This window comes from Cydia strobilella, chromosome 22 (assembly GCF_947568885.1).
Source record: "Cydia strobilella chromosome 22, ilCydStro3.1, whole genome shotgun sequence".
Taxonomy (NCBI): Eukaryota; Metazoa; Arthropoda; class Insecta; order Lepidoptera; family Tortricidae; genus Cydia; species Cydia strobilella.
This window is the reverse complement of record NC_086062.1, coordinates 7236847-7249137: the sequence shown is the minus strand read 5'-3', so window position 1 is coordinate 7249137 and position 12291 is coordinate 7236847. Positions and strand designations below refer to the sequence as shown.

Genomic DNA, 12291 nt, shown 5'->3' with positions numbered 1-12291 from the left:
TTACATTACAACATGATTTTTCTTTACTATTAAGGTAAGTAAGCGGTATTAGTATAATTCAGCCATTACCTCAGCGCAGAGGACGGAAGCTACAAGCGGCTAAGCCTTTCAACTCCACTTAACATTCTCCGTGCATCGCGCTGCACCATATATCACAATAGACTAGCCCTTCTGTACGTGTGCTAAAGTGTACATGTGGTGCCAGTATATTAACTTTGTCATGTATTTTGTTGTCCAATGGTAATCCATTATCTGCATTATTTACGTGTTCAGGCTGAGAAAATTACAATATTGGATGAAAAGTGGTAACACGCATTGTATGTAGTTGATATATGAAATAGTTATTTACATTACTTTTTATATATATATATATAATATAATATATATATATATATATATTGTGAGGAGGTATGTTTTGTGCATGTTGCTAATAATGTAAGTATAAATCTTCTTCTTCTTTTTCTTTTTTTTATGTACTATGTTGTGGCGTCAAATAAATGTATTTTCTTTCTTTCTTTCTTTCTTTCAAATAGGTAACGGTACGAAATACTTGTGCTGTTTACTTGCTGCCCTACTTCCCGCTCCACATGGCGACCCTGCCAGGATTAACAAAATGTGGAGGTCGATGTTGATGGAAAATCAATGTTAGTACATAAGAATAGAACTAAGCTCTACTATCATAATCATAATCATTTATTTGCACATAAAAAGGAATGAATAAATGTATACATAGGTATATTGATTTATCTACAAAATTATGTTATAATTTATTTTTTCTTTAAAAAGGGATCGTGAGGAGTTATGTTTTGTGCATGTTGCTAATAATGTAAGTATAAATAGGTAACGCTTTTCTGAATAAAAGTCAGTATCTACGCAATACTTGTGTTGTTTACTTGCTGTCCTACTTCCCGCTCCACAATTTCGACTAGGATCATTATATCTTACAATTGGGAAATTGTTATATAATAATGATCCAAATTTGGAATCTAAATTGGAATGTAACAATCTCTAAGTACCTACTTACTAACCTAACCTACACAGTAATGACTCATCCACCTCAGGCACAATAATGCATTAACTCATCAGGGCTTGGCTGTTATTGAAGATTAAGAAGATCCATTGATGTTATAATTATGTATGATATGTGAAGCATTAAAAAACTGCATTTAATATTTAAATTATATTTTTATTGTCATGTTTGTTTCAAAAGCTCGTTTACAAGTACTTTTTAAATAGTAAAAGCAAGACGCTGGGACAATATTATGTCCTATGATGGTACATTTCTTAGGAAAAATACATAGTTTGCAAGAAAATAACTCTAGCTGATTTACTATGTTATTACATAAATATTTAGCGATAGAAAGGCATTTACTGGTATAACATGAAATAACGAATAGCCTATTAGCCGACCTATTCAATATTGCCGACGCGTCGCTATTTTCATTCACCGCAGACCTTTATTTATGTTTTCCACTTTTTTATTACTTTTAGGCGCTGACTGCTTAATGACTTGACGCCTGAACTATCATCAACTTAACTTTGCTGATAGAAAATAAAATACCACCTCTATTAGGAAAGGATAAGGTTTATAGTTGAACATATACAAGATTTATTGGATGCTTTAGTAAAGTAGTCCATATTAGGAGTACAGTATTCCAGACACGATTGAAGGAAGTAGAATATAAAACCAGCAGCTTCGGAATATAAAATAAAGTCGACCGTAAAATTTGGAGGTGAAACTTTAATTTAGGAGGAGAATGATAAGTTTACTTTTATGCGAGGGTCGAAATGCGTTTTTAATGAGTATTCTTTATCGTGTGTCTGTTAATTGGTGTGAATTAAGAGGACTTTAACTCCTTGACAAACAAGATGTTGATCGTTTAATATTTACGTATCTAATAGCAATGAGACCAGAAAATATAGTGTTCTGATGTTAAAGTTAAATGTCTATTTTTTTCACTCTCTCACTTATCTAGTAAATCTGTAAAAACTAAATTATTTCCAATTAAAATATTCACAGCAAATATTTAGTCAATTTATTGAAGATAATTATGTGTATGCTTTTTTTAAATCTATTTCTACTCTGTATCTCTCAATTTTACACAAAACAAATGTACTTATCTACTTACATCCATCAACACTCAGCACACGTCTGTTCCTCACAGAATTCTTTATGCTTCCTCAAGTACATTTCTACAGAAGTTTTTCTCTTATCTCATTATGGACGGGAGCCAAATTCAAGTTAACGTTGTATTGATTCATGGTATGGCGCCGACGTATTTAGTTTATTTATTATTATTGGTTTTATAAATAAATGCGTATTCTAGAAAAAGAGACTGCAATGGATTTGTTATTGAGCTGCGGCCTCTAAAAATATAATAAAAGTCAGCCAGGACAGGATCGGTTTTGGAAATCTTAAAACTTCAGTACGATAATTGGGTGTCTATAATCTCGTTGGGTTATTTTCGGGTAAATTAACTTTTTTTAAACGGTTCTTTTTATAGATCATCTCCTTAACAATCTTAATATGTTTATACTAAAGATCATCTCCATATCCCTGAATGGTGTTGTGGCCCTTTCAGCTGCGACACCAATCTTCTCATAAAATAAGCAATCCTTATGTCGACCAAACTATGCAATTAGGTTAAAAAAATATATCCCTGAACAGACAGTCAGTATATCTTGTATAAGCTTTTTGCTTTTCTTGCATATTTTCATTTAATTTAAAAACCTAGAAAACTTTCTCATAATTTACGACCAGGGTTTAAAAGAGTACATTTATAAACATCTACAAGTAAACACCTCAGTTTACTAATTAACCATGTTGTAGGAGTTCCGAACGACGAAGCTCCCGTAAAATAAAGATCTTCAAACCAAAGTAACCGGTAGCTAACCATGTTTGACATACAATCCTTTACCCATAACGAATCAGTGGCATTTCTAAGCATGTTTAGTGACCGAGACAACAGGAGCTAATGTATGCGACACTAACCGTCATCTTAAAGTATAAACGTCACAAGTATTCACGAAACTGAGACGTTAACTTGATGTTTTCAGTCAGGGTCGCAGTACAAAAGTTCTGGGTAAAGAATTCGTAGGGCCGTTGGAGAAATGCAACGTTTTAGTCAAAGTTTATTGTTTATTTTGAAGAACAATGACGTTTGTGTTAGTATCGGTGCCAGGTAAAGCAGAAAGAGATGAATATTAACTGTAACTACTAAAAGTTTGTAATTGACGCAACTTTAAAATTCAATGTTTTAGTGATACCATTTGGATGGAGCCCCAAATACGAAATTTTATGGATGATTATCAGTTAGAAAGTAGGTAAATTAAAGGATTTGTACTACACTCGTCGCTTAACAATTATAAACATTGCTATAATGACAGGCGTTGGATAATAATGAAGCCAGAAACATTTGTAGGTAAGAAGCTTTTATTGTGATTCTCGTAGGTAAATGGAACAAACGAGTGTATTACTCATGTAGTTCTAGAAGTATGTCCCCATTTAGTCATGTATATTAAAACCATACAAGTATTCCACAATTGCCCCAAAAACCAAATCCGCAACTTTCATATTCAGCACAAGCAGTCGGAATGCGAACCGATTGCGAATTCAAATCGATCGTTCTAATCAACACCTACATAAATCGACTCGGCTCGCATACAACGGATAATGTAGCAATTAGAATGTGGATAATGCCGCGTTGTAAAACAGACACAATGATTTCTAATCGTACTGCGACAATGTTTATTGGAGGACAGTTAGTCTGTGTTTATGTCAGGCACAATATTTAAAGATACATAAGATATGTGAATTCTGAAGGGTGAATTTGTGATTCGTTGGAAGGCCACTAAGACACGATGACAATTTAAAAAGATACAGGTTTGTAAGATTGAATGTCAAAATCAAAGAAGATAGGAAAGCAGTTTAGACCAAAACAATAAAAAAAGGTGTCAGAGGTTTGAGAAATAGCTCATCTGATAATGTTGGTGAATAGCAAAATTAAATGAAGATTTCTACACCTGTATTTTGCACTCTTTATTTATTTTCGATAAGATTGAAGCTTTTTTAATTTAACTAAACACCTGCTGCATGTTCTTTAAGTTCATGTTTGAAAAATAATACTGTAATGTAATGTAAATGGTACATGATAATGTGGTGATAATGATTCACCTGTACGCTTTACACAACTTTTTCGAAGTTTTTACAGTATAATGAGCACGAGCCTGATTCTTGGATCGATCGATCGCATATACGGTCGATAATTTATCGATAGCCATCATCTTTGTCACTAAAATCTGTCTTTCTGCAAGGTTTACGCAAGGTACGTTCTATTGTGTTCTATTAGCGATATTCTTGGTCTGGATTTTGTCGGGATTTATATGACCAAAGAAAACGAGCAATTGCTTTGACAAATTTGTTAAGGAAATGCTTCAAATGTTTATTGCATCTGCCAGCATCTATCTAAAGTAATAGACCACCGCTTTTCCCAAGTCGGTTAAATATTAAAAGCCCTTTGTTCCAGCAAACCGCGTAACACAATTCACACTTCCTCGCGTGCTAGCTGCGGTTAGAACCTTTATAGGACTTGCACGTTTTTTTTTTCGAGCGCAAACTAAGCATGAACGGTTCACCACAAGGTACACATCTAGGACCAGAAAGCTTTAACAGACTATAATTTCATAGAGAGATATGACCGTCTTCTAAGTTTTTGACTAGTCGATATTCAATTATGTTTAATGTAATTTGTTTCAATTGAGAGGTAATTTGGAGTAATTGAATTGTAAGTATATTGGAAGCGATTGTGGTATTGGTTACGATTAATACTACTTTTCAGATGGTTGAAGTTAAAGGAGGAGGGCTAGTTCATCCCTGGGTAATTATGTAGTTTCATGTGGTAATCGAATAATAATGTCTTTCATATGTAACTTTTAGTTGATTTAAGTGGTAAATTGCAGTCGACATCAAGGTAAAGTTATAACATAAACTGTTATATAGCTTATAATGTCTATTTGGTTTTATTTATAATATTACTTACGTGGACTTCGTTCTTTGCAATGCAACACGCAACGCAGACGAGACGCCAATTAATATGAAATTAATTCATACAGTTAATATTATCATAACCATCCAAATATTGCCATGTTCTTAGGGTCAGTTGCAATCACCACTATTAACGAACTGACCAAAGCCACTCAGCAGTGAATTAGTAAACCTTGCTTACAATAAAATTTAGCGAACTGCTCTAACGGTGACAGACAGTTTGGTGCGAGGTGCAATCGACCCTTATTTATATTAGTCTCAAAAAGTCTAATATCTCAAAGGGAGAATTATGCGTCTAACTGTTAAATTCAGTTGAAGGAACCAAATAGTTCATTTTTATGTATGAGACGGATTAACATATAACCTCAGCCTCTTGACTGGAACATTCTATACCAAGTTATGGTTGAATCTTTACATTTCTCACAAAAGTACACATGTTTAGGTAATTTGTTCGTTGTACAATAGCATTGTAATCCTGTTATAAATGATTTATCGATATTATTTTACGGACTAGAGGTATGTTAAGGGGAAGCTGTTGCAAAATAAGTTATTACGGTTAAAAGCAGTTAAAGAATCGATTTCAGATAATGGAATTGATAGAACGTTATTTAGTAGGTACATATACCCGATATGTTCTGCAGTAAGCAATTATTCAAGTAGTTATTTCATCATCATCATCATCATCATGTCAGCCGATAGACGTCCACTGCTGGACATAGGCCTCCTCCAAGGCTCGCTACTCCGACCGATCCTGTGCCGCTCGCATCCACCGAATTCCCGCGACCTTCACCAGGTCGTCGCTCCACCTCGTTGGAGGCCTATTACCGGCAGTTCGTCTTCCGGTAGTTATTTAATGTAATGAAATAATTGACAGTTAACACTTGATTTGGTCGCTTTTATGTAGATTTTTTCTTATTAGGTAAGGTAGTATGAATGTGAAAATTGACTTTTATAAACATTAAATAATACGTTCTTCAGTTTTTGTAAGTCGTACGTTTAACTAGACTTATATTACGTTTAAGTCAAAACATATCGCGCCATATCACTTTAATAAAGGTAGGGTAAGGGTCCTGTCAGAAATGTTTTAAACTGTTTTGCCCCCAATAAAATAAACTTTGTATATTCATTAATCATTTCACCCTATATGACCTTATTCAATTTATAAATAGGACATAAGGAGCTCCATAGTAATTTCAAGAAGACTTTGCGTTGTCGGTTATCAGACAGCTATATAATATACTAATAGGTACCTAAAACACCTATGACTCAGGAACACACTGCTGTGCTCATCACACAAATAAATTTAGTACCTATCCAAAAATTGCTGCCCCTTATTCAGGTAGCAGCGCGCGCTGCGCTCGCGCACGGTTCCACGAACGGATCAAACCTCCCGCCGCACTATTTATTATGCTTTTTGAATTTTTCCAAGCGCTTACATCTATGTATGACTTTGTACTTTGGGTTGGGATGCCAGGTTGACTTGTATTTATGTTATCTGATTTCTAGGATTGTAAAATACGTACCTACCTATGATATTTATTTGTTTTTTACTAGTTTTCGTTTTGTAGGTCTTTTCTAGCTAGTTTTAAGCAATATTTAATTCGAATATAGTTAATTAAGTATGTTTTTAATAAAATTATATACCCTCCTGAGACCCAGAAAGCAGTTTTGTTTTTCAAAAACAATAGTTACTCCGTAAAAGTTCAAAATAGACTGTAGAATATGTACAATAATTTGTACGCGGGGTCTCAGGAGGATATTCATGTTATAAATGTAATATGTAGTTACAAATAAATAAGTAAAATGGAACTAAGTTGACATGAACATAATTTCAGCACTATTCATACTATGTATTTTATTTTTACAAAAGGTATAAATGTATAATACGGTCATAATTGCATGAACATAGCGTAATATTCTATCTGTAAATTTATCGCTCACATTAATTTCAACCAATAGTCGTAAAAATATAAAGGTTAATGATTCTTCTACAACATATTACAAACAAGTATCTTGAAGTATCATTATATGTCATGTTATCTACATTGCTATTTAAGGTTAGATGTCAATTTAAATGTTTACTTTCGTTAATTTCACCCAGGGTTTAATAGGAACACCTTACATTAAGACAGGCAGCAGATACCACATCACAATTTCCATTTCACATTAAAATTTATCATTGTCGGTAATTGAAATCGTAAATAAACAAAGGTTAATGACTATTCCAGGTGTAATTCCGATCGATAACTGAACGCGAGTCAATTTCAATATTAGCCAGCTTAAATTTAACTCTGTCAAATTGACAAAAAGTCAAAACTTGGGGCCTACGAACTACACTATTTTAAGACGTCGGTTGTCTGGTAATTTATTAATAGGGGATATTACTGCAATGTTCTGCCACCAGAGTGCAGGACTAGCATTTTTAGCAAACCATAAAGTAACTTATACACAGGTTTTTGACAAGTTTTCAGAGATAATAAAATATGACAATGATGCATCAACTCATCAAGGCGGTTTGCATATAGAGGACCTACCGGGAAACGCGAATCCGAAAATTCGCTATCTGCCTCTTTATCGCTCGAATATGCAAGAGTGACAGAGATGTTAGATAAAGAAATTTTCTTGTTTCACGATAGACCCTCAGATTGTGGTAGTGGCGCCCTGGCGCCCCCTACGCAGAGTTTCGGGTAATTTTCCCTATTTATTGAACAAACTACTAATGTGTTTCTCAACCAGGCGGCGCTAGTATCGCACACAAGACCAAGAAGACGCAATAGATGCTACTGATCTTGAGGTCATCTTACAGTGGAGGCCAACTCGCCTCACTTGCGTTCTGGCAGCCAATAGTAACACGTAACACACGGTATTGCAAAAGGGAACAGAAATAGAAGAGAAACAAGAAAAACGTAGAAACGAACGTCCGGCGAAGCTAATGGCGTTTATTGCGGATATTGAGGGAAATGCAAAACTGCGGTGACTTCAATAAAATATTGAAAGTATTTTTATTACTTACAGGCAAATTACTCCGTGGGAACAAATTGTAATTTAATGTAATTTATAATTAATGTTATGACATAAACATTTAATAAGCTCTTCATTTTAATCGATTTGTCTCTTAGTATTTTAATTCGCCTATCATCGAATCATCATACTTTAGATATATTTTCCTCGTGTTTTTTATTTAATTGGTTTAATTAGTTTTTGTATTTATCACATCATGTTTAAATAATCTGTTATTGCAACTAGACTTTGCATTAATAAAAACATGTGTAGGTAAAATGTACCATATTAATCAATGACCGTAGTTAGGTCACCCCCTGGGCCCCTACTAGTTCATCATGCTAGAAAAAAAATGTTAAGAACAAACAGCAACACTCTTCACTGTTCATTGGTGGACCTTATGGCTTTGGTAATAAGGTTTATGAACTGTTAGTTAGCAGTGTGGAAAATGGTATTTTATATTATAATAATATACAGTCAGCGTCAAAACTATGCGTCAAAATAATCTACCATTCTCTGATAGCTTAGCAGAAAGAGATGATTCTATACATAGAACAATCGACAACCGGTCTGGCCTAGTGGATAGTGACCCTGCCTGTGAAGCCGATGGTCCTGGATTCGAATCCCGGGAAGGGCATTTATTTGTGTGATAAACACAAATTTGTTTCTGAGTCATGGGTGTTTTCTATGTATATAAGTATGTATTTATCTATATAAGTATGTATATCGTCGCCTATCGCCCATAGTACAAGCTTTGCTTAGTTTGGGGCTAGGTTGGTCTGTGTGAGATGTATTATTATTTGTATCTCCTTGTGGATTTCACGGGCCTATAAATCCCGGTCTTTTGATAGGCTTACGTGGGGATAGCGACTCCTCTCTGGACAGCCAATGAAGGCAAGCCAGAGCAGAGAGTCCTGCGGGTCCCCTTGGGGTCCACTCCGACCGACGAAGACACGCCGGAGACGGAGACCCTGACCGACTCGGGAGCACTCGGGTCCGTGGGGTCGTTACTCCCCAACAGCTCGCCACAAGCTGCCCTGCGGGCGTATTATTATTATTATTATATAATATTAATTAAACAGTAGCAGTATCCTACCTTTGAACGCAAACTGTCGAGATTCTACACATGTCTACTTGCAAAAGTAATAGAGGGTGGCAGATACTTTTGGCGCGTTGTTTCATACGCTACTATTAAAGCTGACTATACCAATACTAAACTTTTTGTTTAACCCAGAGATCCGTTATCAAACCATTTCAAACTTAAAGTAATATACCTCAGACAGTTTCGCGGTTTAGCGTATTGTTTATTGTTATTATTTGCAAAGCAATACGTGTATTTGTTATTGAAGTGCAAACATGATTGATACTGCAATCTTCATTCAGCCGGCATCCAACATGAGTATACAAATTTTCACTTTATTTCAATGGATTAAGGTGTAAAATGTAAATACTTATATTCAAGCTTTCGACCATTCAACCAATTCACGAAACATTTTGCTTTAACTCTGGGCTTAAACCTCTTATAACTTGATTTCCATATAAGCATATCATTTAAATTAGCATATAAGCATATAGAAAAATCTGTAGTTGGCAAGTTATATGCTAGATTTAGCAACTTTTGAATCCATCCAGAAAGCAAACATGCCAACTAGCAATATCTGTTCCGTAAATTTTAGCAACGCAGCTTTTCCAAGTAGCAACGTTTATCAGTTTCTTTCCGCAACTCTTCGTCCCTCGTCTAGCATGTCGATTTTCTACAATCCTGCACCAAAATTAACTATTTCTATACCTAGGTTGACTGGTAGAGAATGCCTTAAGGTGTTAAGTCACACGAACACACAACAAAATTCCTACACGCTCTATTTTCTTTGTACTTATAACTATTTCTAGCAACGAAAACCAGTACCAGACATAGACATACGTTATGTAAATGTTCATGTCATTTATAGCATTTCGAGTTCGCGTTCATAGCATTTCGACGACCGGTCTGGCCTAGTTGGTAGTGACCCTGCCTGTGAAGCCGATGGTCCCGGGTTCGAATCCCGATAAGGGCATTTATTTGTGTGATGAGCACAGATACTTGTTCCTGAGTCATGGGTGTTTTCTATGTATTTAAGTATTTATATATTACATATATCGTTGTCTGAGTACCCATAACACAAGCCTCCTTGGGCTTACAGTGGGACTTGGTCAATCTGTGTAAAAATGTCCTATACTATTTATGTCATGTTTTATGTAATTTACTCGTAAGCATGTCGTTTTAAAATGCGAGCGTAATTTCGATTGTGACTCTTAAGTCCGCCATTAGTACTTTTTTTTTGTTAAATTGTGCAATAAAGATTATATAAATAAATAATATACTTAGCTTCGTTTGTATTTGTGAATAAGTACACAGTTAAAGCAAACTTTGTTATGGATAAGACGAACAAACATTCTGACAGCCGCCGACAAGCCATGATCGATGCGACCACTTAATAACATGTTAATGCTTTGATAATATCGTTATTATTTTTATTTCGTTTTAATATCAGTATATTCAGTACACACCCACGGGCTTAAAACTACGTAGGGTGAGGTGGGGTAAGAGGAGGAACGGGACAAGATGAACTCTTGCCGCTGTGGTCAAAAATAAACTGTTTCTATTTAAATTCTAAGATATTAAAGAAGATATACTCGCATAACTTTTAAATAAGGCTTTGCTTGTTCTGTATTGTAATCAACATAACAAACAGGCAATTTTTTACTTATCAGTAGGTCTTATACATATTTAGTTAGGTATAAGTATAAATTTAGTGCAATCTTACCAGGTAGGATTTAAAAGCTTATATTTATTTAGTAATAAATAAAATAACTACGTCTATATTCCTAAATATATATTTTTTCTGTTTTCGTCCTCTTTTTATGTGTCCAAACTTTTAATATTGTTATATAGTCATACTTAGTTGTCTTTCACCTTTAATATATACCTACTTACATCATTTAATTTGTTATGTCTATTTTGTGTAAACTTGTTTATGTGCAATAAAGTGACTTACATACATGCATACATATATTTAAGTAATCTAAAGCACCAAAGCGTGCAATCGGTTCGGTGGGAAGGAGCTCAAACACTTGCAGGTACATACTCGTAATATCAACACAATCACAGACCCTTACCTTAAAAAGCTTTCCCATATTTAGGTCAGTTTATAACAAAATGGCAGTTAAATTCAGTAAACAACGGCGTAAAACAGCAAAAGCGTGACTTAAGAGAACCAAGGGGTTCACACAAAGTAACCAATAATACGGCCATAGTAACAAAAAAGGGCAACTCCTATTAAATACCAGTCATTTACGACCTTCTTTGCAGTACAGTCAGAAATTGCAGAAAACACGCCTTACTTTGTTTACTTTAAGCGTAAACAAAACGCAATAAAACGTGTGTTTAATAATGAAACATTTTGTAACTTGTTATTAAGAAGAGGTATTTATAAGTCGTATTTCTGAAACTGAGACTTGGCAAATATATTGAGTTTGAAACGTATGTGACATGTTTGAAATGTTGTTATTTAACGACCAACGATGATTTACTGATACACGTGCTCTTATCTATTTCATTTTTAGAGCAAATTTTCACTTTATTTCAAGGCTGTAAAGATTTAGAAGAGGCTAACTTTTCTACGGCTGCATCTACAATGTGTAGGAATAGGTAGGACGCCTTTTAGGGAAAAGGCTCCATCCTCTAAAATTCGCCATTTAAATCAATGACTTTTCGTTTTGACAAAAAGTTCAAATTCTATTGACAGATTCCTGTGGATTGGATCCTTTTCCCTAAATGGCGTCCTTTAGCATTAGTGTACCAACAACTTTATAAGTCTCGCGTCGAATGATGATCGCGCCCATGACAGTTTCTTCTAGTGTATTTCGGTTGGGCTTAATAAAAAAAAAACTGAATATATTTTTACCGTATTTCTACTACTCAAATGGTACATTTCTAAATGAATTAATGAGCTAAACTTTAAAAAGAGCATTTTTCGTGATAACCCAACCCATGTAAGTCGCCTGTCGTAGGCGAACTGCATCGCAGCCATAATTGTGTGTTTTTAGTTTTAAGAAACATTTTATAATAATATGTAGGTATGTTAGTTTTAGGGTATTTATCTATGGGCTAATAGTTGCCTGAAAATAAAGAATTTAATTTCATTTCATAGGGACCATCATTCGAAGAAAGTGGTAGGTATACTATTAATATGTATCTTTTTTGCATC

General features: G+C 34.6%; 1 protein-coding gene across 1 annotated transcript in view; it reads right to left on the bottom strand.

Annotated features, from left to right (window-relative positions):
• LOC134751381 (transcriptional activator cubitus interruptus) overlaps positions 1 to 12291 on the bottom strand; it is a 127484-nt gene that overhangs the window by 77586 nt on the left and 37607 nt on the right. The window lies entirely within an intron of this gene.